The following is a 27,855-nucleotide window of genomic DNA, read 5'->3' as shown; positions in this document are numbered from 1 at the left end:
AGCACTGGGAATAAAATATAAGCAAACAAATCCCTACCCTTATGTAATTTGTAGAGTCCATCCCAAAAGACAATGATCATCCATGCTCCTCTCTTCTTAAAATATTTACCTAATTTATCCATTTCATAGCTATATCATGCTACTTTACATTTCTTCATCTTTTTAATCTAAATCCTATCTGCACAAATAAACCATAATTTCCTTCAAGAGAGGAATCCCTTTTTCCCTCCCCCCCCCCTTTTTTTTTAAAGTAGGCTTCAGGCCCAGTGTGGAGCCCAATATGGGGTTCTAACTCATAACCCCGAGATCAGAACCTAAGCCAAGAATAAGAGTCAGATGCTTAACTGACTGAGCCATCCAGGCCACTTAAGAAAGGAATCTTAATTACACATATTTGCACTCTGTACCTTCATTTCGTAGGGGGAACAATGGGGTAAAGTAAGAACACAATGAGTTCTAGCCTTAGTGCACCACTTACCAGCTTTGCAATGGTGGGCCAGTCACTCAACTTCTCTCAAGTTCAGTTTCTTCATCTGTAAAATGAGGGGTTGGGCTAGGTCAGTGGTTTTCAAATTCTACTGCAAAAAGTTTTCAGGATTCAATGCAGGTTCCAAAGCATGAGAAGAAGGGTCTTCACTCAAAAAAGGGACATCAGGGCTTGGATCCCCTTCTCCTTCTTCAATTGCAGCTTACAATTCTGTTTGGAAAAAAGACAGGTCTCAGTGTTAAAAACGTTTTAATTATTAAATCTCCAGAGTTTGCAATCGTGTGCTCTACCTTCTCTGCCATACAAGTTGAGGTGGGGGAAGAAGAATAAAGTAGGAGGAAATGAGGTAGGAAAGAGGCAGGAAAGAAGACAAAATACTTCTAATAGAGTTTATACACTACTGGGTTTCAAAAATTGCTAGGAACAGTATATATGCTACTTTATTTTTTCTATTAAAAACTTCACAAGATAGGAATTATTAGGCTCATTTTACACATGAGAAAAATGAAGCTCAGGAAGGTTGGATAACTTGATCAGGTACTGATCAATTAAGAAGCAGGGAGGCCAAAATATTCTCTTTCCATTTTCCCAAGCTACTCTTAAAACAACCTAACAAGGACATTACATATGCCCTTTATTTTTATTGTTATTTTTTTTGTTTTTTTGCTTTTCCTATATTTCACCTTAATCCTCACAACTTTGAGGAATATAGTTCTGCATTATTCTTATTTTGCCAATTAGGAAACCAAGATTCTAAGAAATGAAAATGATCTGCCCAATGGTAAAATAATTCAATGGGAGCAAGCATGGAGCACAATACCTGAATTCATATTCTGTGCTCTTTCCATACACCAAATTTTCTCCTTTAAAAGAAAGAAAGAAAAATAAGGAAACAGGAAGAGGGAAGGAGGCAGAATGGATGGCACAAGTGGAGAATTATAACAATTCCACTGCTTACTTAAGAGGGCTAGTGAGTTAAATGAGATAATGAAAATGAGATCATGGAAAGCACCTTGAAAAATCTGAAATAATCAATATCAGCCATTATTATTAATTATTCAAACAGTGTGCATTGACATTGACATTTTGTGTTTTTGTAAAATTCCATGTGGTAATTGCAAATATAAAAGAGCTATATAATGAATTAATTGCTTAGATATACTACAGAAACTCCTATAAAACAAGGACGATCTGACACTCTTGAGATTATGATACAACAGTTGGTTATATATGCCTGCTTTCTGTTCATGATATACAATCCCTACCAGCAGCAGAATAATTCAAATTTTCAATTTTTCTTGAATTTCATCACAAACTCAATCAAAAGCATGGAAGTCAGTATTTTAATATCCTTGTACCATGTGAAAAATAATAGCATGCTCTACTACCTGAACTCTTAGAACATTTTTTATTTTGATTGTCTTCCCATTATACTGAGAGATTGTCAGGACCTTATCAGGAAGATCATCCAAACAAACTAGAACATTATTAAGGCTCCAGCAGAGCAGTAACTCACTGAATGTATGAGTGATTAAAAGCCATACAGTTGTGACAAGGACCATAAGGAGATCAGACAAAAGAGTTACATGTCTTTTAAAAAGACCAGAATGATTTAACCCTTTGTATCTTTTACCAGCATTAAAGCTGCAGCATTATTTGATCAATATTAAAGCCTTATGTGACTGAATTCCTTATGGCAAATCACTTCCAAAGGTCAAAACCGAGAAACTGGATTAACGAACAATTACAACATAATTATTGCCTTGCCACAGTGCCAGCGTTCCAAAAAAATGATATTTAACATAACAATATATCCTGACATTAGTAAACACTACAACTTTTGGAATCTGTCATTGACTATAGTTAAACTTCTTTAGATTCACTGAGGTATTTGGGCTTAGAAACATATTCCCATTTCATTTAACATTCACGAAACTATTATTAAATGCTTCCTATCTGCCAGACGTTGCACTGTTCACTGGAAAAAAAGGCATAAACTGAGAATTGATGCTCCTTGGAGGAATGAGCAATCTAGCGTGAGAAAGAAACAGCTAAGTTAATTTTTACAATGGGATGCCACTGAAAAAATGCCTCTGCCATGTTGTGAAGTGAAGTAAACTGACCTTTAAAACCAAACAGTACCAAAACATTAACTGCATTCTCTTAAGCAGAGGAGAACAGTGATTATTAGACTTTATTTTCTGCTTTCTGGTTTTTGGAACAATTTTTTTTTTGTACACTTATAATCAAAAGTAAAGGGTTCAAGAGAGAAATTCTTTAACGAATGTCTGGGGAGAATGCTGTAAAAATCCCAGAAGAAGACCACTGAGAGTAAGGCAAACCCTGGGAGCAAAAGTGACTTCTGAACTGTCTCTGGATAGTCAATGACAGTGTAGAAGACAGTGGATGATAGCTGTAGTACTGAGAGAATCATCTAGAAGAAGAAAAAGTTTTAAAGTCAGATTTCCATACAGTTCGAGTGATGGATGAGGGAGAAGTGTGGGAAACTGAATGCTCCTCAGGAGAGAAAAATAAGGAGACCAAGCTGTCAAGGGCTTTGGATGCCAACCTAACGGCATCTGAATTTTATTCTGTAGTCAATGGGAAGCCAGGGCTCTAGCAGTTGGGGCCTCTAAACCTGGGACATTCTCAGATTTCTCTTTTCTAAGATGTTTCTGACTCCAAAAATCTGTGAGGTAAAACTCTTGGTTGAGGATGAAAACTCCTAATGGAATAAAAATTGAGTCAGTAGGTTTGAAAGGTCCATTGAGTTGGAACTGACAGGACCTGTCCACCAAGTGCAGAGAGGGGTGAGAAGAAAGAAAAACCAACGGATAACTCAGAGAGAGCAGGATTAGGGCAAATGAAGAGTTAATGAAATCCCTGGTGCATACTGAGGATTATTCACTGGACAGTTTGAACACAGGTTTTCTATCCAAGAGAAAGACTGAGGTCCTTTCTCCTCTGATTTTCATCACCGTTACAGTAAAGTAACTAATTATATATCACTAGCAAGTAAGTAATGCTTTTAATCTTTTTTAATGTTTATTTATGTATTTATTTATGAAAGAAAGAGACAGAGCGAGTGAGAGAGAGAGAGGGAGCAGGGAGAGGCAGAGAGGGAGAGAGAGAGGATCCCAAACAGGCCCACACTGTCAACATGGAGCCTGATGTGGGCCTGGAACTCATGGACCAAGAGATCATGACCTGAGCTGAAATCAAGAGTCGAATGCTTCACCAACTGAGCCACCCAAGCACCCCATGTTTTTAATCTTATAAGTGAAATTCTTTAAAAACAAAACAAAACAAAACAAAAACAAAAAAGCTTGGGTGCCTGGATGGCTCAGTTGATTAAGGGTTGAACTTTGGCTCAGGTCATGATCTCATGGTTCCTGGGTTCGAGCCCTACTTTCAGGCTCTGTGCTGACAGTTCAGTAGTCTACTTTGAATTCCGTGTCTCTCCCTCTCTTTGCCCCTCCCCTGCTCGTGCTCTGTCTCTCTCTGTCTCTCAAAAATGAGTAAGCATTAAAAAAAATTAAAGAAACAATTTTCTTAAATAAAAATGTTTTTAAAAAGTTTGAAGTTTCTAATAATGGCCAAACAAAAAATCATACACATCAAGAATACTCATACTTATATTCATATACTTTCCTTCTGATATAAACTGGGTTATTGTCCCCATCATTCAGTTTCTCTCACTAGGTTTAGACATCCACATCCTGTGCTAAGTAATTTTACAGTGCCTGCACTGTGGGTGGAATATACTTCCCTATCGCAGTAATGTTGAGCTTGGCCACGAAATTGCTTTGACTAATAGAATGTCAGTGGACATGATGTAACAGAAGCTTTAATTGTTTGCATGGCTTGGCTTGCTCTCTTGTGTACCTGTGATCTGTCACAAAAAGAATATGCCACTCTATCTACTGCTCCTTCAACTGCACCTCATACCTGAAATGTAGTCAGAAGCCTGCAGTATAGCCTAATCCTAAGGAGCCTCGCTTAGATCAGCCCTATTACACCCTTGAGAGTATGAAAATAAATAAAATAATAGTAAGGCACTAAGCATTTTATGGCTTGTTGTTGTTGTTGTTATGCAGCATTACTGTAGCAACAGCTGACTACAACAGGTTTTCCCTTACCTCAGAGAAAAGGAAACAGAGGTGTGTGTTTTTTCCCTTAAGACTATGGTTTGCTATACAAGCATAATGTACTTGGTGGGTTTTTTTTTAATTTTTTGATGCTTATTTATTTAATTTTTTGATAGGGAGAGACAGCACGAACAAGGGAGGGGCAAAGACAGGAGACACAGAATCCAAAGCAGGTTCCAGGCTCCGAGCTGTCAGCACAGAGCCCGACATGGGACTCCAACCCACGAACTGCGAGATCATGACCTGAGCGAAAGTCAGAGGCCTAACCGACTGAGCCACCCAGGTGCCCCAAGGCATAATATATTTGCAAAATGTATATATACTGCTATGGTGCAGAAGACCTCAAAGTTGAAGATGGTATCGATAGATGACTCTATAAATCAAGGTTTTCAACTCTGCAAATTCATCAGTAAAGTTACAGTATATCAATGGAAATTCATGCATGATTTGTAGTGAATATTAATAAGCTCATTCTAAACAAAAGAATAAGAATATCCAAGACAATCTTGAAGACACTATTTTATTTGCTTTTATGCATGTATATTTAAAAATATTAAAATAAATAATGGAAATAATTATAGAACTAAAAAGAGATCTTAGAGATTAAACATATAATAACCAAAATGCAAAATGCATCAGAAGCCTAAAAAGTAAACAATAAAAATACTTCTTATATAAAAAATAAACGCAAAAAGAGAATGAAAATATGAAATAAAAGTCAGGAGACAAAACTAATCTGGGAGGTCCAACAAAATAAGAAAATGAAACAAAAATAAGAAAATGAAAACAAAGAAATAGGAAAGAAAAAAATCATTAAAAAAAAACAAACCAACACTAGAAAATGTCCCCAAACTAAAGCAAAATATAAGATTTCAAAATTGAACAGGACCATGGGGACGTCAAGACAAAGAATGAAAAAAGGCCCACACTCATATCCTTTTGAAATTTTGTAACACAGTGCATCCTAAGATTTTCAAAAACATGCAGAGCCCCACAAGGGAAGTTTTGGAATGGGGGAGAAAATCTGAGACAACCTAAGACTTTGAGCATTAAAAAAAAATGAGGATAAAGTAACAGCAAATTTAGAGGAGAAAACAGAAAGAAACCGAATTTGAAATTTCAAAGTTAAAAACAAACTTGTCTGAAAAAAATCAAAGCCCAGACATAAAGCAGATGTAAATTTGGAATAATTTCAAGCAATTGAGTTAAATATTAAACAGAAAGAACGAGACTCCATTTGAACACCTAACAATTTTTCCCAAGCATTTCCTAGGTTTCTAGGGGTGAACCTATATCCCCGTAGAAGAGCACACTGCACATTAGACATGCTTCTGGACTGTCCATATTGTTTACCCATTTCCAACTTTTAGAGGCAATAGATTAAAAAAAAGGAAGACTTGGTGATGGTTATAGAAAAAATATAAATATAAGTAAGCTTGACAACATAAAAGTTTAGCTGACCAAAAGTAAGCCACAGGAGAAAGGAAAAGTTGAGGAAATTAGCAGAAGTAATAACAACTTGTCTTAAAAAATTAAAAGTATAGACTTGTTAAAAAAAAAAGAGAATTCTTAACAACATTATTTCAAGTGATAAAAGTAATCAGTAAAAGAACAAACTGAAAAATAAAAATGTTCAATATTGAAAGGAAGGGCAAGGAAAGATGGGTAAGTTAAGGGGGACAGATCCTCAACTATCAGAGCAGGAGTCGATGATTCTGCTTTAAAGTTGACAAGCATATGATCACCATTTATAGAGTAGCATTGCAACAGGAAGGAATTAAAAAACAACAGTTATGAGTTGCCCTGAGAATTTGATGAGAGTGAAGGAATGACAAGGTAGAGAGAGTACTGTTTATTATAACCATCCTGTAACATGGGATTGTTTTTAATTAAAAAAAAAAGATTTTTAAAAGAATGACTCAGAATTCACGTCCCATAATACTACTAGCTGCACACTTATAATAGCAACAAATAGTAATAAACCTTCACCTTAAAAATTAAGAACCTAAAATGGAATGAGAAAAAGCCATCACCAGGCTAATGAATTAATTCAAATGCCCAAATTTAATATATTTAATGCAGAATGTTAAACATATTTAGAAAATAAACAGTTTTTGCATATTTATTATCATTCAGTACTTATGATATTTACACGTAGCATGTACCATTTTACCTGTATTCTCTTTTTTATTTTCTAGAAATAGGGGAGAAGAAATACGCATTTATTAAACACCTACCAGTGAAGTGTTTAAATATGTCTCTGTTCTCAGGACTGAAATTTGATATAATTTTACCACCATATCAACTCTAAAGCAATAGCACTAAGAGATTTATCTGAGGTTAGTAAATGATGGAGTAAGGAGTGTTCTGGATCCAAAACTACTTCTATTATATTAGAGTACTATAATCATTTTATTGATCATTAATCCTACCGATGATCATTTTAGTCTACTAAATTATAATATCAAAATACTAATCTTAAAATACACACACAATTGTACTATGTTTACCTATATCTTCCTTAGTTTCTGTGGTAAGCAGAGTAATGGCCTTCCAAAAATGTCCTCGGAAGCTCTAAATATGTTACTTTACATGGCAAGTGACTTTGAAGATGTGATGAAGATGAGGCTCTTAAAACAGGGTGAGAATCCTGACTAAGCCAGGTGGGCCCAATGGAATCACAAGGGTATGTAAAAAAGATGGAACGAGGAGTCAGAAGAATCAGAAAAGGAGTTGTGGTGACAGAAACAGACGTTAGAATGGGATTGTTAGCTTTGAAGGTGGAAGATGGAAGACGGGGCCACGAGCCAAGGAATGGAGGAAGACTCAAGAAGCTGGAAAAGCAAGGAAATGGATTCTCCACCAGAGTCTCCAGAGGAATGCAGCCCTCCTGACATCTTAAATTCAGCCCAAAGAGACCCCTTGGAACTTCTTGTGCTGTAAAATAATAACACGTATAATAATAAATGTTATCTCAAGCCACTCAGTTTGTGGTAATTTGTTACAACACACATATGAAGCGAATTCAGAAATAGTTTCAGAATCAGAAAGATCTGGGCTTAAGTCTTGTCTCTGCTGTGATGTGGGGCAAGATTCTTAACCTCTATGAATTTCTGTTTCTTTATCTGCATTTTGAAATTATAAATAGCAAGTGTGGTGATCATTCATCTGTGGTTAGAGCTCATTAATGGGTAAATGCTATTATTAAGTACTAACAATAGAAGAAAAACAAAATTTGTAAGAAAAAAAAATGGTTAAGATTGTTTTTTGCTTCCAAACCCCTGAAGTTAGCTAGCCAGTGATTCTTCATAACATATTGACTACAAGTTGAAATATGAAGGAGGAAAACTCTTCCAATATTGAAACCACTTCATGATTTGAGCTTATTCACTGTACTCCTTTAATATCTAGCCTCTTTGGGGAAGAGGCAATATCCTTGACTGGCTATAAATTTATGAGTGTAGTTGCTTTTATGGCTCTGAATGTAATAGAACTTAAGTAAATACTGATAAGTTCTCTATTCTTCTGAGAAGTTTCCACCCACATAATATTGTCCTATCATTGGAAATCCCCACAGTTTTGATAAGAACGAAGGCAAGAACTCTTTTTTATATGATACTTGTCAATTAGAATCAGGACAGCATTCATCATTTCAGTTGGAAAGGCTATGTGTTTTTTAAAAAACCCACTTGAAGTCTGTATAATGAAATTTTACTTTTATTGTCTTTTGAGCACCTTCAGCTGGTCCTTGGGAGGTTAAGGTTGACTTTCAAGCTTATTTTTTTCAAGTATCCTTTAACATAGTTTGCATTTATAGATTAAATGGTAAACTGAATTAAAGGAAATAGGTATTTTCTGTCACCACAGTCTCCCCACATAAATTGACTATATTTGAAAACCATGTCCATCTTGTCAATATAGGGATAGATACTCCTTCATTAACTAGGCCTGTAGGGAACTATATTAACTCTTTCAAACCACTTAGACACCAGCCATTTGGCAGGAATTCTTTGTGTTCACACTGTATTTAAGGATATTTTTCTCCTCAGATGCAACATCTTAAGCTTTCTGTGTATGTATTGTAACATTGCACCAGTTAATTACTACCCAGGGGGCCTCACAAATAGGCGAATTCTCACTGAAAACCATAATCACTCAAAAAAGTATAAAGTGTGACTAAGAAAAAATGATTTACGACATCATTCCCCCTATTCCATCGTGTATGGTTCTTCACTGGTATGGGCATCCCTTTGAGATATGACCTATGTTATCTGAAAATCCACTCTTTAAGGAAACATTAAAGGTGAGGTGAAGCCTTCAGGAGGTAACTAGGTCTTATGTGCAGGGGTTCTTATGAATGGGATTAGTGTCTTCATAGGAAAAGGCCAGAGGGCGAGCTAGCTCTTTTTCAGCCTTGGGAGGATACAGCAAGAAGTGGGCTGTCTACAACCCGGAAGAGGGCTTTCACCGGAACCCAGGCATGCTGGCACCATGATCCTGGAACTGGACCATGATCCTCCAGAACGGTAAGAAATAAGTGTTTGTTGTTGAAGCCACCCAGCAATTTGTTAGAGCAGCCTAAACTGACTAAGACAGGGGGTATGAATAAACATGCATATGATTCAATGCATAAATGAGCAAACATTTCCTGAATGAACATATGTATGAATTAGTTACTTGATTTTACACAAGGACAGAGCAGAGTTTACTTCTCTTTGCCTACATGAAGCCAAAGTACACAGTTCATTTATAAACACCACTACACAAGCAACATTTTGAAGTGAAGACTAGAATAAATTATTTCATTATTCAGAATCCTATCACCCAACAAAACAACTATATTTTTCATGTTCCTATTAGTTTCCTGATCATATTTTAAATAGTTTAGCACAGAAAAATCAGACTATTTTTTTCCACATAATGAGAACAATTCAGGCACAAGTTTAAAATTCTGCACATATAATAGGTTTCATAATCTTGACAGGCTACAGTGATCTCTCTTTCCTAAGAACTCATGACACTTTATGAATATCCTAATGACTAGGGACACGACCATATACTGTTATAAGACACACTTGGCATTATTATTTAGCCTGCATTCTGTTCAATTTTATATGTTATTTGCCCAGCTACAATGAAGCTCCGTCCTATTAGAGAATAGGAATTATGTCTCTTTATATAATCCCACCCTGCCTAGAAGAGTGAGAAAGATAGATAGATAGGTAGATAGATAATAGACATTTGTTCAATGAATGTCAAACAAATGTAGTCATTATTAGTGAATAAAAAATAAATGAGAAAACTGAAAATGCCTAATATTTTATATTGCTGTATTTTGAATATAATTATAATAGTTTGTTTCATAATCTTGCCTGCCTGAGACAGAAACCATTAATGTCCCTTAAAAATATGTATTTTAAGATAATCAACTTCTTTTCCATTAATATCATATCCATTGAATAGTTAAAAAGTCAGAAAGCCATTAGAAAAATAAAATTGAGCAAGAGTGATTAGCATTATTCTCTTTAGCTTTCACTTTTGATTTAAAAAGCATACGTGAGATTAAAACCGTTCTTAACTTTGACCCAGTTGCAATGCTGAAGCAACATGAACTCTGCCCCCGAATGCCAACCTGTAAGTGGAGGTTATTGCTTTTCCTATGAGGGTGTAAATTCAATTAAACAAATGTACCACATGTACCAGGCATTTAGGAAACGAAGAAAGAAGACACAATTCCTCTGCCTTCAAGGAGCTTACAGGATAGTGGAGACATTTACATAATACATGTATATTTAATTGTCAAAGTCAGAACAAGTTTTTTGTTTTGGGTTTTTTTTATTTCTTTCTTTTTTGTTTTTGTTTTTTTTGGTTTGTTTTGTTTTGTTCGTTTGTTTTTTGGTCTCCAGTGGAAATTATGAATTTAAATTTGATTCCTGTTCCCTTTGGGAAAATGAAGCCTTTAAAAATGAGTCAGAGTATCTCTTTGTTCTCAGGGTTTCTCTCATTTTGACAACTATTCCTCTGTGATAAGTAAATAAAGTCTAGCCCTTTAAATACAAACAAACACTGGTCTTCTTTCTCTTATTTTCTTCCTTGCTTATTTCTTCTGTTGGGTTATACATTTTCCTCCCATCCTTAATGCAAGACTTGGTCTTTAATTTTATCTTGTTTACCTAAATACACATTAATTCATGCACCTTATGAAAAACAGGACCTCCTAGTATTATTATTACTTCCCAAATTTATATTTCTAATCCTAACCACGTACCAGTGTTAGTCTTAAAACATAACAGTCTTAAAACATAGCAGCTCATTATGTTTTCCTTAAAATTAGCATCATTCTCCAATTTGTCCTCTACTGAAAATGTCTATCACCTCACTCTTGGCAATATATATAACTACACACACACACACACACACACACACACACACACACACACACAATTGTAAGTATAGATAGATAGATAGATAGATAGATAGATAGATAGATTTGTATTTTTTAAAAAGGTATTGCAGGTCTTTCATTCTATATACTGCACCTGTCACAAACTCATTTTGATAATTCCTTAGGAAGGAAAAGCTCATTTCTGCAGCAGTGACAGCAAGTTTTTATTTTCTTAAAAATTTTAACTAATGATGAATGCTTCCTTACTATGGTCACTCTTCTCACTTAATTAACCATTTTATCTTGAATCCAGCTTCATGCTGATACCAGGCTCCCCTTGAAGCTGCTTAGGGCCCATGAGCTCACCTACAGATGCCCCGCTCAGGCTCTGACTCCATTAGATTTAAGATCTAGATCCTGCCTCTTCATCTCTAGAAAGGAGCCTACTCTACCCTACAGTAATGCTCCCGTGAGTAAATATCTTTTTGCTGAACAAGACCTGAGCAGCCACCAACCTACCCTACCTCCACCACTCCTTCACCCCAGATGTTCCACATACCTTCTCAGACATGTTCTCTAGAGCACACAGCAGAAGATCCACCTAGCATATTCAATGTTATATGTGATGCTCCGTGAACGTTTCAGCCTAAGATATTACCTGCCTCCTCAAATAATTCATAGTAAAATCTAAGGGAATGGCTTGAGTCACATAGACCCAGGTTTTAATCCTGGGTCTGCTACTTACCTCATTGTGGACAACTTCAGTTTCTTCATCTAAAGAAAGATTTACCCAGGGTATGGTGAGGGGCAGGCATAAAATATATGGTCCATGGTGGACACCAACTTCCCTTCTATCTTCAGGCCAACACAGTGGGTCATATAAAGCTACCTGATTAATCAAGGCTACCTTATTATGCCAAAAAAGGAGCAGAGAGGCGGGAGTTAATGCACATCCTCATCTTCTCACTTTCTTTTAGATGAACAGACACGTAAGAGATACAGATCTTCATTGTGAAAACTGATGCACATGTATTCTTTTACAACTAGTCTGCAGAATAGTCCATTGCTATTAATATGGAGCCTTGGAATCTGCTCTGAATACTTCGGATACTTGGTAAATGACTAAATTAATTAATCAATAGATCTGTTCTGGATATATCAGACAATTGCTTCATAAATATTTAAAAAAATTAACTAAAATAGATTATTTATTCTATGTGGCTTTGACATAGAGTGTTAATTTTACCTTCACAATACCAAGAAGCGGTTTTCAGTTACCATCTTGGTAAAAACTGTATTTTTTATACTTTCTAAGGAAATATTGAAGTCAATTCTTTATGCATCATTTTTTTAAAGGAATTAGGCCTAAAAAGGCCCAAATAAGATAGAATAGCAAATACAAAACTTGAAATGAAAACTAAGTTATCCAATAAAACACAGAAAGAATTACATTTTTCACAGGACTGTGTTTTCGAGGAAATAGAAAAAAAGATTTTTTTAAAACATCTCATGTATGTATACAAATCAATAAATTCTTATAATATCTCCAGAAATCCAGTCTTGAATTGTGTTATGTATCATACCACTCTCAAACATTTGTAATTTCATTCTTAGTAGATGCTCAATGCATTCAATATTAACTCCACATTTCTATTTCCTCATAATGTTTACATTGAATTTTGAATGATTCAACTAAGATCTCACACAAAAAATTGAGATCTCCAAAGTGTAGAAAATGCACCTGTTAGACACATGTGGCTCTGGACAGATTTGTAAAATTTTGTGTACTTCTGGACAAAGAAGTCCCAGATAAGGAGTGCATTTTATGGTTCCCATAACCACTTAGTCAATAATGTTCACTAGATGGAAAAGTCCATACAACTCATTATAACTAGCTCTGATTTAGAATACCTAATTCCATAGAGCTATAGTTTTTTGAAGATGAGATTAAATAAGTTTGCATACAGAAAATATGCAAACATTGCAACTACTAGTATTTTAAAAGCAGCAAAAGTAACTTATAGAAGACAGTGTATTAAGAGAGCATCATGGTTATCTTTAAAAATCTTCTTAATATCCTCCCCAAAACTATAAAGGTAATTACCACTTTCATGAGCTTTCCAGTTATTTCACTAATTAAATGACATTGTGGATGTGTCTGCAAAATCAAATGTAGAACTGAAATAATTTATCAAGATAAATGTTAGTAAAACATTTTCTTTAGTGACTTGCACATTTCATTTTGCTATACTTTAAGAACAACTATCCAGAAAATTATAGTCCTCCATGTTCATGCAAACAGAAAACACCAGGTTGTAGCAGATGACTTAACTGTTCTCTAGAGTAAAAACTACTTGAACATTACTTCCCACACTGACTGTCATTGTTGGAAATGTGTGTTAACTAAAGATACCAACATGCTGTGAAATGTAATTTTTAATTATTAATCATCTAGAAGCAATGTTATACAACAAATAAATAAAATATCTCTAAATAGAGACAGATGGGAGAGCTATATGAAATATATCACTTAGGTTTTAAAAAGTTCATAAATTTTTATGTTCTTAAAAACCACATTCTGTGTCTTCAAATAGCATATAGTAATCTGACATTCATTTTTTAGGAAGTTAATCTCCCAAAAATGTATAGTTAGTGTTTTATTCTGTTGAGGGTTGATATATGTAATTTGAAGATGAATTTTCTTGCTTGGGTTTTGATGAGACAGAAAAATGCATTTATGGGACTACATTATTTGCACAAAAGGTATGGGTGTGGGAGCAACAGGGAAGGACTGAAGACCTACATATCATTTTTCATGTATGATTGACAATTTTATGTTATTCCCTACAAAATGCTAACGTTTATAGTGATATGCACATATGCAAGCTTTTCTAAGTAGTTTTGACTCTTAATAGCAGCATTTTCTTATACCATTCCTTTCATTCAGTGAAAAAATAGATATCTCATGATGTCACATGTCAAGTTCTCTACTAAGCACTGGGGTTAGAGAGCAGTGAATAAAGAACACAAAGTCCCTGCCTTCGTGGATCTCATTCTTGTGAACAAGAGGGGCGCTATAAAATCGATATATCAAAATGTCAGGGACTGCTAAGTACAAGGAAGAGAGATAAAACAAGATGAGAGGATAGCATGAGTGGGGCTACTTTTGATAGGCTGATTTGATAAGAGCCTCTAAGAATTGGGCATTTAGGAAAATACCTAGCAAATAATCAGGGAGAAAAGAGCTTCTGGGGAGAGCACAGCAGCAGCAACACCCAAGCACCAACAATCCCTGTACATTCTGCAAACGTCAGGTAGGCCAGTGCAACTGGAGAACAGGAGGGTAAGTTAGGATGTACTAGCAAACATACTAAAGATTTACCTTACTTGATGTTCAATACCATCACATGTGATATACATCATTTGCCTCATTTTACAAAACAAAACATAAAACATTAAGATCAGAAATATGGAATAACTAGCCCATGACTGAGGCAGATCAATCACTTAATTCCGGGAGGAACAACACAGACACAGCCTACGGTCCTGGAACAAGGAATCTGGCTGCAGATACTAGAACAGCCTGCTGGTGTAGAGAATAGAAAGCTTAAATTCTGGAGGCCTGACATCATTGCTACCCTACTGGATGGTTTTGAGCAATCATTTAATCTCTAAATGTTCCATGTGAACATAAACTCCCTATATAATCATCCATTTCTTCATTAATTGACTCTAAACATATTTATTAAAGGCCAATATGGAGTAGGCAACGTGATCAAGAATTATAATGAATAACAACTGAATGTTACTCATATTCAATATTCATGTTCACAGATCCCCCATTCAAGTGGAAAGCACACCTATGGACATATCATTCAAGACAATGTAAGTCCAATAAATAAGTAGAAAATGTGTTATAAAAATACAAAGCCAGGAAAATTGGAGAATGAAGATACGTGATCACATTAGGACCTCCTCACCTCTAATGTTTTATTCTGTCAGTCATTGAGTAATAGTCTGTGCATCTTGTGAGGAAACAATACTGCATAAATTCCCATCATAAAACCTAAAAAATTTTTGGCAGACATGAGGCTATACTGGGTTCCCCTCTCTCTCCTTCCTGTAATAATCCCTGTAATTCTAAAATATTTCTCTAATAATGTCATATACTCAGAAATCTTCACAAGTCATGAATTTCTTCATTGAACAACAACAGTGGATGGAAATAATTTAACCTAAGTATATAAGTATTTCAACAATGAAACATGCATAGGGAAACTATGCATATTCTACTTTCCTTTAACATTAAAAAGTTAAATCAGGGGGTGCCTGGGTGGCTCAGTCGGTTGAGCGTCCAACTTCAGCTCAGGTCATGATCTCTCAGTTGACAAGTTTGAGCCCCACGTCAGGCTGTGTGCTGACAGCTCAGAGCCTGGAGCCTGCTTCAGATTCTGTGTCTCCCTCTCTCTATGCCTCTCCCCTGCTTATGCTCTGTCTCTGTCTCAAAAATAAAGATAAACATTAAAAATTTTTTTAATTAAATCAGGTTTTTTACAGTGTAATTTTAGAGGCAATAAGCTTGAAAGGCTCAAACTTACATAACCAGTGACATGTATCTTCAGTAACAACTAGTCTGGATAATTTACATCTGCAAATTTAGCTATTGAGGGTTTGAATAAGCCCAAGAATAAGAAAGGAGCCTGCCCAGTGATAAATTATATGCTGAGGCCTACATAATGAAACTCTAGATAAGAGACTAAATGTAAGAGCAGGTCCATGAACTGGAGGGCGAATTAAGCTGAACTCAGTACCTCCACCTTGAAGCAGCTTTCTCTATAAAGTAGATGCCATCCCTCTTGAGGAATTAAAATCCTATTTCTCTACCACTGTGCCGGTAAAACAGAGAAAACATGCAGAATTCTAAGAAATTAATAATTCTGAGCCAGAAAATTAAAATTTTTGATAAATTCAAAAGTAAAATGTTGAATTTTAGGTTGGATCGATGACATACACAAACTTACCAATGTTCCCAATGGAAACAAAGAAAAGTCAGTTCCTATAGTCTCCACCTTCCTGGAAATGAAATAATATATCATAAAGATGGAAACAATGTTGTTACCATTCTAAAAGAGGGAATCAGTAGAATCAAATATGTTTTAACAGAAATGCCATGTTAAAAGGGGCTTATGATTACTTTGCAATTTCTGACTAAGAAATCTTCCATTCAAACATTGAAATTTAATTTGGTCATAGTTAACCCTTTTTACGGTGACCAGTAACCCAAATGTGCACAGAAGAGTGATACAAGAGTCTTGCCCAAGCATGCTTAATCCCTTGCTACTCTCAAAAGTTTCCTGATTTGGAAGATAAGTTATGGTTGGGAATACTGTCACTTTTCTCAAGCCTTAAAATAGTGTCATGGGGCACCTGGCTGGCTCAGACTGCAGAGCATGAGACTCTGATCTTGACTCTTGATCTCAGGGTTGTGAATTCAAGCCCACATAGAGCATAGTGCTTACATTAAAATAAAAAACAGTGTGATAAATAATAATTAAATTTAATATCAGAGAGAGAAAAGAAAAAATTAAGATTTACTTCTTTTGAAATATCATTTAATGAGCCATTTCAAATGCTTTTTGTGCCACTGATCCACTCTCTTGTCAACTAAAACTGAATGCTCAATTAAATAAGCTGAAATCCTACTGGTATTATTCTATTCACTAAAACAGAAAGGACTTCGGAAATATGTCATTCCTGGAAGAAATTAAAACCAAGAAGAATATAAAGTGGTTTACCAATGGTACATATATAGGACTAAAAACTAATAAAAATAAAGACATACATATGTTAGGAAAATGCACTCATAATATAAGTGACACATCTACACACAGAATAAAGTCTAAATTTAATTTACTTGATTTAATCAGTTGTTTTTTAAATGTTAATTATTGTTTGAGTAATCATATTAGGCATTATCATTAATGCTAGAAAATTTGGGGCACCTGGGTGGCTCAGTTGGTTAAGTGTATGACTTTTGGTTTCAGCTTAGGTCATGATTTCACGGTTCATGAATTGGAGCACCTCATCCGGCTCCATGCTGACAGTGTAGAGCCTGCTTGGATTCTCTCTCTCTTTCTGTCTCTGCCCCTCCCCTGCTCACAACATCTCTCTCAAATAAATAAACCTTAAAAAAAAAAACTAGAAAATCAGAGGTTTAATAGTTAGAAAGTCTAGTTTTTAATTATTAAATTTGATATTTGATTATAAACAAAATATATACCTGTTATTGAAAATTTTGTAAAATATACAGAACTATTAAAAAACCTATAATTTTACCATCTGAAGTACCACTTTTAATATAGTCTTACATTAGATATTTACAAATGTTTGTAAGTGCATGTACATTATACGCACACACATACATATACATGTTATACAGATACATGCATATGCTTCCACATATAGCAAATGTACAATATACATTATTCCCTCTATATAGATTATTCTCTATTTGGAGTTTTTTCAACCTTTTGTTTTTACACAGTATTACACCCTGAGCATTGTCCTATTATCGTTATTATTTGAAAACATTATTTTAATGGCTGGATAGTAAATAAACTGTATTGACTTTGACTATGTCACTAATTATTTTAAAAGAGAAAAAAATCATAGAAGTGGAATAATTGTCAGATGGTATGAATTATTTTATAGATGATGACCTATAGTGTCAATGTACTCTTCACAAAAGTGGTCTTGTTTCATCATCCATTAGTGAAGAGCATAGGCTTTGGAACAGAGGTGCCCACAGTGGAATCATGGCTCAACCACTCACCAATCGCATACTTTAGTCTTTAAACTCTTTAACACTCAGATACTCATTTGCAAAGTGGTGACAATAAATGCTTTGAGGTTATGTTAGGACCAAAGGATGCTGGACACATATTAAAACTGCATAGATTATTACTGCACCCACTAGTAATGGTATAGTGCCAGCACTGGATATTATCTTTTTTGTTCTTTGATAATAATTACTTATAGCATTTAGTATAAAATCTAAAGTAATTTTGAACGTATTTGATTACAGTTTGGCAGAGGCAACTAGCAGTTCCCTTAGATATGTTCCTCCTTTCACAGCAAGAGATAAGTAATGGGCACTTTGGAATTGGAGGTCACATTTCTCGGCCACCCTGGCAGCTGGGTATAGCTAAGTTTCCAAGGATGCAATGTATCGTAAGTGATGCCTGCTACTTACAGGGCTAGGCTTTAAGATACTGTGCATGGGATCTCCATGCTCCCGCCTTCCTGAAGCTGAAATACAGATGTGTCTGTGATTTACCTTCTACCAGGCAGAGTAGGACAATGCTCTGGGGCAAGGGTCCTAAAACTACAGAGCTGACTGTTTTGTAAACAAGAGTGTTTTTGGAGCACAGCCAGGCCCATTTGTTTATGCACTGTCTGTGGCCACTTTCACCCTACAACTGCAGAGCTGAGTAACTGCAACAGATACCATATGGCCCCCAAATCTTACAATATTTGCTATCTGGCCCTTTACAGAAAAGAACAAAACAAAAACGGTCAACTGCTGTCCTAGGAGACAGCAAAGCAAAAAGAGAGAAACAATCTGAGTCCCCAGATGACCATATGAAACATAAGTAATCATTCAACCTAGACCAGAGACTTAGGGATTGTTAAGTGGGAGGGAAATAAACTTCTCTTTAATCTAAGCAACCCTTTTGGGCCATTTACTTCTAGCAGCATAATTTTCATCCTAATACACCAGGAAAGCTGAGTTTTTATGAAGTTATGCTATGTGTGTCATTTTTATTGAAATTTGAGAATTTTTCTTCTTAATTTATGAAGTTTTGGTATGTTAGAGATTTAAACCTATGTCAAAATATTTATGGAAAATAATATCCATATATTGTTTGACTTTCAGGTTAATGATATTTCCATATAATTTTTAAAATATTTCTTCCATCAAACTTAACATTACTTCCTCTTAGGGCTTCTCATGTTGTTCTAAGTTATAGTTTTCCTTTTTCCAAGCATAAGTAGATATTTACCCTTTTTTCGTGTGTTTTTTTTATAATCTTTATATTTCACTTATCTTTTTCATTCCAAATGGCACCTAGCAGTACTATTGAATAGTTCCCCCATAGATGTGTTATAATTATTTATATCTTATAACAGTTATTCAGATGTATATTATATAATCATATATGATAAATTTATAAACCTTAGGATTTCAGAGTTTTATGTTATTCCGTTTTTCTATTCTTCTTTTCTCAAAGTAGTATCATAAAGCTTTAATTATAGTTTTAGAATTCAATTAATATCTAGTATGTCAAGTCATTCTTATTCATTCATATTTAGTCTTTAACTTTTGGGGGAATGGGGTGCTTTTTAAAAATTCTATTTTGTCAAGGTATAAATATAAAATAAACTATAATTCATTTAATTTATTTATCACAACTACAGAAAAAGATCAACATGGATGTTCACACTATGGATGAAAAAAATCACACTACAACATTACATGTCATATGTTCTCATTTTCAAAAGTAAACCTGCAAATAATCTAATGTCATAGAGTTCTCCATTACAGTGAGGCCAAGACAAGTAATAGTAATAGAGAAATATTATTATTTTCACTTTAGATACTAGCAAATTGGATAATGCAGTTAAGTGTGCTAATTAAAAACATGAGGTCAGTAAATAGTAGAGCCTGAGATTCAGCACCCCTGCTCTCTGTCACGATTTTCAGTTACAGAGGTCTGAGTATTAATTCTAAACTGGGTCTGGCCAACTCACTGAATGTAGGCATTTTGTTATATATTTTATCCCAAAACACTCTAACAACCGAATTTTTATGTTGTCATTTTCAAATACTTATATTGAAACTCAGTATGCAATAATGACCTCCTACCCTTCCCAGATACTAAGATATTTATAGATATGAATTTTTGAATTTTATTTTGTTTCCTTTTCTGAATGGAATTGGATCAAATGTGTAGCATTCATGTAAACTAGAATCATTATAATTCTGAGTCTTTCCATGCAGGAATGTCTTCCTATTTATTCATATCTTTTTTTTTTTTAATGTTTATTTTTGAGAAAGAGAGAGATTGAGCACACGTGCAAGCGGGAAGGGGCAGAGAGAGGCGGGGTCAGAGGATCCGAAGTGGGCTCCATGCTGACAGCAGAAAGCCCAGTCCAGGGCTTGAACTCAGGTACTGTGAGACCATGACCAGACCTTTATAAAATATATACGTACTTATATCTTATCCAACTTCTATACATTTTTGGATTACAGTTGCCAATGTAATCTTAGAAATATCACATGATCGTAACTGCACTTGACTCTGTTCAGTTTAGTAATAATAATAAAACAAATATCCATGCCCAGTACTGAGTTTATGAAGTAGAACATAAACCATGACTTTGAAGGCCCCTGGATACCATTCCTTGATTGAACCCCACTCCTAGAGTTAATAATTCCTTACATTACTTTGAGTTTACCACATATCTATAAATTAATAACAATGTACTATTGTTTCTGTTTGGGTCTTTATATAAATGAAAATATTACTATAATGTATTCTTCTTTGATTTTTTTAACTGGACTTGGTGTTTATGAGATTTATTTATGTTGATGGATAGAGGAGTGATTTATTTTCTGTTTTATGATAAATCACCATGTGAACATGCCACAATGCATTTATGCATTCTACTATTGATATACATTTGGGGTGTTTCCAATATTTGCTTTTACAAATAGTGCTGCTATAAATATTCTGGTAAATCTTTCCAGGCACACATATAAACATGTGGTTTGTAGACACAAGCCAGTTCATGAATTGTTTGTTATAAGTGCATGATGGGAAAAGTACAGAAATGGAGGGTAAGCAGTTAGAAGCTTTAATGGTAATTGGATTTTGCTATAACACCCAAGATGATCAGTGAATTCATCTCATTTAATGGGGCTTTACCAATTTGATGGTGTTGAGCTCTTGTGGTGAGTCACACTATGACAAAAACCACATGCGAGTCAAGTGCAGTTATGATCATATGATATTTAAAAAAATTTTTTTTTAATGTTTTATTTATTTTTGAGACAGAGAGAGACAGAGCATGAGCAGGGGAGGGGCAGAGAGAGAGGGAGACACAGAATCCAAAGCAGGCTCCAGGCTCTGAGCTGTCAGCACAGAGCCTGATGTGGGGCTCAAGCTCATGGACTGTGAGATCACGACCTGAGCCGAAGTCGGGTGCCTAACCGACTGAGCCACCCAGGTGCCCCTGATCATGTGATATTTTTAAGATTACATTGGCAACTGTAATCCAAAAATGAATAGATTTGGCTAAGATATAAGTACATATATATTTTATAAATGTCTGCACATTCTTTTCATTTGTAATTAATCCTGTTTTAAAAATATATCATTTAACCTTATAACTAAATTAGGGAAGTAATATTTGTGTCATTTATTTTTGTGCCTAATTTATTGACAGCAATATAAGCTTCAATTGATTTTTTGTTTTTGTTCTAATTTTTTTTAATGTTTATTCATTTTTTGAGTGGGGGAGGGGCAGAGAGAGAAGGAGACACAGAATCTGAAGCAGGTTCCAGGCTCTGAACTGTCAGCAGGGAGCCTGATGTGGGGCTTGAACCATGACTCAGGCGATCATGACCTGAGCTGAAGTCGAAAGCTTAACCTCCTGAGCCACCCAGGGGCCCCCAATTGATTTTTTGCTGTTGTTAAGACAAAACATACCTTTCAAGAATGTAGTAGTACCAATAAGCAAAATAAAGACAAAAGAAGTGATTTCAAAAGATGTTAGTTGAATATACTGTGATGTATAGACACAATGGAGTACTATGTAAAAAAACAATGAAGTGAAAGAAAATCAAAATGCAAAAAGCATAATAGCCCCATTTGTGAAACAAAGAAAAATACATTAGTACACATATATCTTCTAATCATGGCAAAAAAAAAAAAATCCCAATACAGTTGGTTACATGGGAAGGGTACAGGGTAGAAGGGATACAGGAGAGAGTGTGGCTTCTGAAAGGAATCCCTTTTTATATATAGTTTTTATTTTTGAAAGCATAACATACATACTGGAAAAATAAAATTGAATAATTAAGAGCAAGAAGCAGGGGGTGCAGAAACCTGAAATCAAGGTGAAACAAATGTAGTTAAATTGTATTTCAAATGAATATCATAACCCTACAGGAGGAGAAAGAAAGGAAGGGAGGAGAGAAAGGAGAAAAGGGAATAAAGAAAGGGAGGGAAGGAGGAAAATTTCAGAACTAGGATTCCTTTGTCCTGGATAGTTCAAGAAGCTCTACCCTGGGGTACACTTAGCAATGGAACTGCTGTTCACCATTAATGCTGATTTTTACCATCAATTCCAAATAGTTGTCTACAGTATTGTGCAATGATACACTGTCATCTACAGCGTGTGCCAGCTCTGGTTGTCCAGTAATACTGACATTGTCATTTATTCCTGGAAATAAGGTGAGATATAACATTCATTGTGGTTTAAATTTGCCTTTCCCTTGTTACAGATCAGTATCGGCATGTTTGTTTACAAATACTTCCTGGCTGTTTTGATTTCTTTTCTATGAAATGACTATCTATGCCTTATCCCTACTTTTCTACTGGTTGTTTGTCTTTTTCATTAATAATACCAACTTTTTATATATTCTAGATTATAAATTCTGTTGGTCATGGGCAACACAAATATTTTATTCCAGCTTTGGGAACTGTCATTTCACAACTTCCACAGTGCCTTTCAATAGAGGAAGCCCTTAATCTGAAGGAAGTGAAATTTATCAAACTGTCCAGAATCTTGTGCATCTTTTTAAAAGTAATCCTTTCATAGAAAGAGATCAGAAAGATATTCTATAATGTCCCCTTTAAATTTAATTTATTAATCCAACTGGACTTGATTTTTGTTAAGTAGGAGTGAGGTGGGGTCCAGTTTTATCTTTTCCATACTAATTGCTAATTTTCCCAACACCTTTTGCCAGAGGACCAAGTGTCCTCCAGGGATCTGCAATGCTGGCCAGAACAAGTTTCCATATACGTGTGGGTTGTTTACGAGCTAAGCACTCTGTTCTGGCAATCTATTCCTGAACTAACACACTGTAATAATTACAATAGGTTTAAAACATATCTTGATATCTGATAGGGCAAGAGGTGCTCCCCCGTACTACTTTTTCAGAGGTGAATTAGTAATTCTTGTCCCTTTGATCTACCATGTGAATGTAAAAGTGAGGTAGTCAGTCTTCATGAAAAGTCTTGTTGAGACTTGATAGGAATTGCATTAAATCATACAATAATTTGAGGAAAAGTATCATTTTAAAAATAGTATCTTCTTATCTATAGTGTGATTCTCTCTTTACTTGGATGTATTTCAATGTTTTTGAACACAATTTTATAATTTTCCATGAAAAAAATTGCACTATTTTCATTATTCTTAAGATACCTTATAATTTATGTTGTTATTAAAATAGAACATCTTCCCAAATTAAAATATTAACTAAGTATTTATATATGGAATTGTACTTGAATTTTGTTATTTTGATTTTATAGTTAAAAATGACTAACAATTTGTAGATTTTTTTTCCCTAAATGGGAAATCATGTCACCTACATAAATCATACTTCGTTTCTTTCCTCTCAAAGCTTAATAACTTTCTTTCCTTTCTTCCCTCCGTGTTCCCCACCTCACATTATCATTTCTGGAATATCTTATTGGTTATATGGGTCATGCCTATTCATTAGGATAAGAAACTACACAAAGCCATGAATATCAGAAAGCAAGGATCACTGGGGGTCAGCTCAGAGGCTGGCTACTACATGGAACAATATTTTTTAGAATTTCCTTTATCTGTTATTTAAAAAGTAAACTTTTTTGTTGTTGTTGCTTACCAATTCTTTTGTACATCTTTCCCAATTTTTATTTTTCACATTTTATGTATTCTTCAGTTTAACAGTTTTTCTATTAATAATAGAACCTGGATGTCTTTTGTTTTGTCTTCTGCCTAATAACGTCTTTTAACTGGAAATTGTGATTCATTCATGTTTATAATGACCGCTGCTATGTTTAGATTTGTTTCTACCATCTACTACCACCCTTCTGCTTTCAGTTAACTTTTTTTTTGGTCTTCATCTTGATCAATGTTCGGTGATTTTGCTATAATATATTAAAGTGTTCTGTTGGTTATACTACACTGTATTATTGGCTTGAGATTTGTTTTGCTTTGTGAATATGAAGATCAGTGTCTTTCATCAATTCAAAATCTATTTCAGCCATCATTACTTTGAATATTGTCTCACCCTTATTTTCTCTCTTCCCGCTATCTGGTTCTTCAATTAGGTATATGTGACAATTTTTTTTATCCTCCATTGCTCTTTAAGTCTCTTTCATATTTTCTAGCTGTCTCTCTGTTCTATATTCTGTGTAATTTCTTCAGATCTATCTTTTATTTCAGAAAATTCCCATTACAGCTGTGTCTCATCTGCTGTATAACCCATAAAGTGAATTTCAAGTACTGTTTGTTCATTTTTTTTATATCTCAAACTACTGTTTGGTTCTTTTTCAAATTTGTACTTGTTTTCAGTCTTTTGTTTTTACTATATTTTAGATAATCTATATTATTTTTAAGCATATTAAATATAACTAATTTGTATTTTATAAATGAAAGTTCTAGTAGCTACAATCTTTTTGTATCTGTTTCTGGTGTTTGTTTTTCCAAATAACTTTACCTTTTGTTCTGCCTTATTTAATGCTGATTTTTTGATATGATCTCATGCCCTTTGAAATTTTATCTGTAAGAATTATTTAAGGCTTTGACTTAAAGTGCTTTTCTTTTTGCGGGAATTTGCTTGCTTCTGCAAAGTACTTGGGGAAATTATCAACCTTAAAACTGAAATTTATTTTCAGATGTGAATTTGAATTACATGAAGGTGAAGTTAGGAATTTTTTTCAGGTAAAACTTTCCTTTGCTTACACTGCACCCAGAAGCAAGGCCAAGAAAAGTAATTATTAAGACTCTCTCTTTCAAGAGCATATTCTCTCTCTCTCCCTCTCTCTCTCTCATTCACTCTTTCATATCTGTTTTATTTGTTCAATTGAAGTCACAAGAAGGGTTTTCTTCCAGAGATCCTATTTATGCAAAGTGTTTTCCGGTACAATCTAACCAATTTTTGCCAGTCAATGGTATTTTTTGTTAATCAAAAATGTTTTCAAATCCTAAACTGGATGCCATGAGGAACTGCCAAATATCCCAGGAAAAATGTCTGCTTCAGTGCTTGTTAACTTCTCTTGAATTGTGACTTCATGGTGTTCATGGACTCTTAAAATTCCCTTTGCTTTCCTGCAAACTCAGCTATACAATTAAATAATCTTTTTAAAAAATAGATTTTTTGGGGGGGGCGCCTGGGTGGCGCAGTCGGTTAAGCGTCGGACTTCAGCCAGGTCACGATCTCGCGGTCCTTGAGTTCGAGCCCCGCGTCAAGCTCTGGGCTGATGGCTCAGAGCCTGGAGCCTGTTTCCGATTCTGTGTCTCCCTCTCTCTCTGCCCCTCCCCCATTCGTGCTCTGTCTCTCTCTGTCCCAAAAATAAACATTGAAAAAAAATTTTTTTTAAATAAAAAAAAAAATAGATTTTTTTGAAAACTATACTCTGTTGGTATTTTTTTAGTTTTCACTAATGGGAAGATTTCTATAGACACACATCTGCCATATTGCCAGAAATTAAAGGGAAAAATGAACATGGGATTTCTCGTTGGAAGAGAGCAATGACATATTATGATTCTAGCCTACTATCTTAAATTCAGACTCAGGAAGGCCCTTATTAGCCTTTCCTCTTCAAAGGTGACAGCACAGAACTACTCTTTAAATCATTACACCTTTATGAAATGTCAAGATCTTCACTAATACTGGAACAGGCCTAACATTGGGCATTACTTGCTTCATTACTGAGAGAAGGTATTATTTTAACCATGGAGAGCAGCAAAAAACCAATAATCCTCCACTATGTTAAATCTCGAGTAAGAGATTCCTTTGCTAGAAGGAAAGGGTGATGGTTGGAAATTGAAATGGAAGAGAGGAAGGGACAAAAAAGACTTCCTTTATATTCACATGTCTGTCTGTTGTCTGAAAAAGGAAGGAGAAAAAACTGGTCTTATATTGAATATTCAGAGCAAGACATAATATACACAGCAGAGAAACACACTTTTGAAAGGTTGTCTAAATTAGATCGGTATCTGCTCTCCGAGGTCTAACATGCACATATTTAATATGTACAAACATGAATAGACAGGTACAGAGTCCCTATAACCAATGGTGTTCTTCCTCTATTCCCTCTCAGTTAAGAGTACCACCAGCCATTCATTTAGCCAAGCTAGAAACTTAAGAATCATTCTTGAGGTATTTCTCACTCACTTCCCAAATCCACTTCATTACCAAATCCCCTACATTTTGCCCTCAAAATTTTTCTGAAATCAATCTATGTCTTCTCATCCCCTCTACCAGTACCTTCATCCCAGCTCTCATAATGTGTTACCTGGACTACTATAATAATCTCTCCACTGGTCTACCCATATCTACCTTGGCCCCTACCCAACGGCAGCCAGAGTGATATATTCAAAACGTAAATCTGTTCCCTACTTAAAACATTTTTATAGCTTCTCATCACTCTGGGAAAAGACAAAAGCCTTAATATTATCTATAAGATCCATGTTTTGATCTCGGCTAATAATTTCCCAATATTCATTTCTCTCTTTGCACCAACTACATTCTCCTTCTTTCTTTTCTTCATATCCATAGTGCTCCTTCCCGCACCACAAAGCCTTTGTATGAATGAGTTTCTCTACAAGAAATACTCTTACCTTTGTTTTTTTCTTTTCCAAGTTAGTTTTCACTCATTATTTAGATATTAGCTCAATTCCCACTTTCTCAGTGAAACTCTTTCTGCACTTCTTGATTAGATCATATCACCTATTGCGTAGCCTTTATAGCACCACATACTTTGCACTCAGTAAGCCTAGAGTAATTGCAGTAATTGAATTAATGTCTACCTTTACTCTAGCTGAAAACTCCAAGAATACAAGGATATTATCTAACACACTACTGCCCCGAAGGGGCAGTTCATTTCATTTTTAATTGTAAAATATATCAGAAAAGGAACCATGTATATAATGCACTTGCACAGGTTAAATGTTAATAGTAAATGAAACACTGAATAGCATTACCCAAATAGAGAAAGAGCACACTGACAGCCTGTGGAAGCCTCATTTGTGCCTCTCTACAATCATATATCCACCTGCCAGGTATATGCCAAAATAAGCATTAACACGAGATTTTGATCATTTTTCCCACTTTTCCCTTAACAGAATAGAATTAATTACATTCTTATTTAGGTATTATGTGAAAAGTGTTTAGATTTTCTAGATTTTGAAATTATATAAAGGAAATCATACCCAATATATCATTCTCTGGGGCTCCTGGGTGGCTCAGTTGGCTAAGCATCCGACTTCAGCTCAGGTAATGATCTCATGGTTCATGGGTTCAAGCCCTGTGTCGGGCTCTGTGATGACGGTGCAGAGCCTGCTTGGGATTCTCTCTTCCTCCCTCTCTCTCTGTCCCCCCCCCCCACAGTCTCTCCCTCCCTCTCAAAATAAGTAAACAAACTTTAGGTCTTGCTGTACATGGCTCCTCGTACATGTGTGCAAGTGCTTGGCTAGGGTACACAGCTGAGAAGAGAGCTGCTGGCTTAAAGTGCTACACAAACCTTCAGAGGCCATTTAAATTAACAAATTATAAA

At 35.1% G+C, this 27,855-nt stretch overlaps 1 protein-coding gene across 2 annotated transcripts in view; it reads right to left on the bottom strand.

Moving 5' to 3' along the window:
* Window positions 1-27,855, bottom strand: part of HNF4G (hepatocyte nuclear factor 4 gamma) — a 129,379-nt gene that overhangs the window by 80,718 nt on the left and 20,806 nt on the right. For both annotated transcript variants that reach the window (XM_047842355.1, XM_047842356.1), the window contains exon 2: window positions 479-697. The gene's annotated coding sequence lies outside the window, so the exon portion shown is untranslated. The remainder of the gene's footprint in view (window positions 1-478; window positions 698-27,855) is intronic.

This window comes from Prionailurus viverrinus, chromosome F2 (genome assembly GCF_022837055.1).
Source record: "Prionailurus viverrinus isolate Anna chromosome F2, UM_Priviv_1.0, whole genome shotgun sequence".
Lineage (NCBI taxonomy): Eukaryota > Metazoa > Chordata > Mammalia > Carnivora > Felidae > Prionailurus > Prionailurus viverrinus.
The sequence above is the reverse complement of the archived record's forward strand: the minus strand, read 5'-3'. Positions and strand labels throughout refer to the sequence as shown.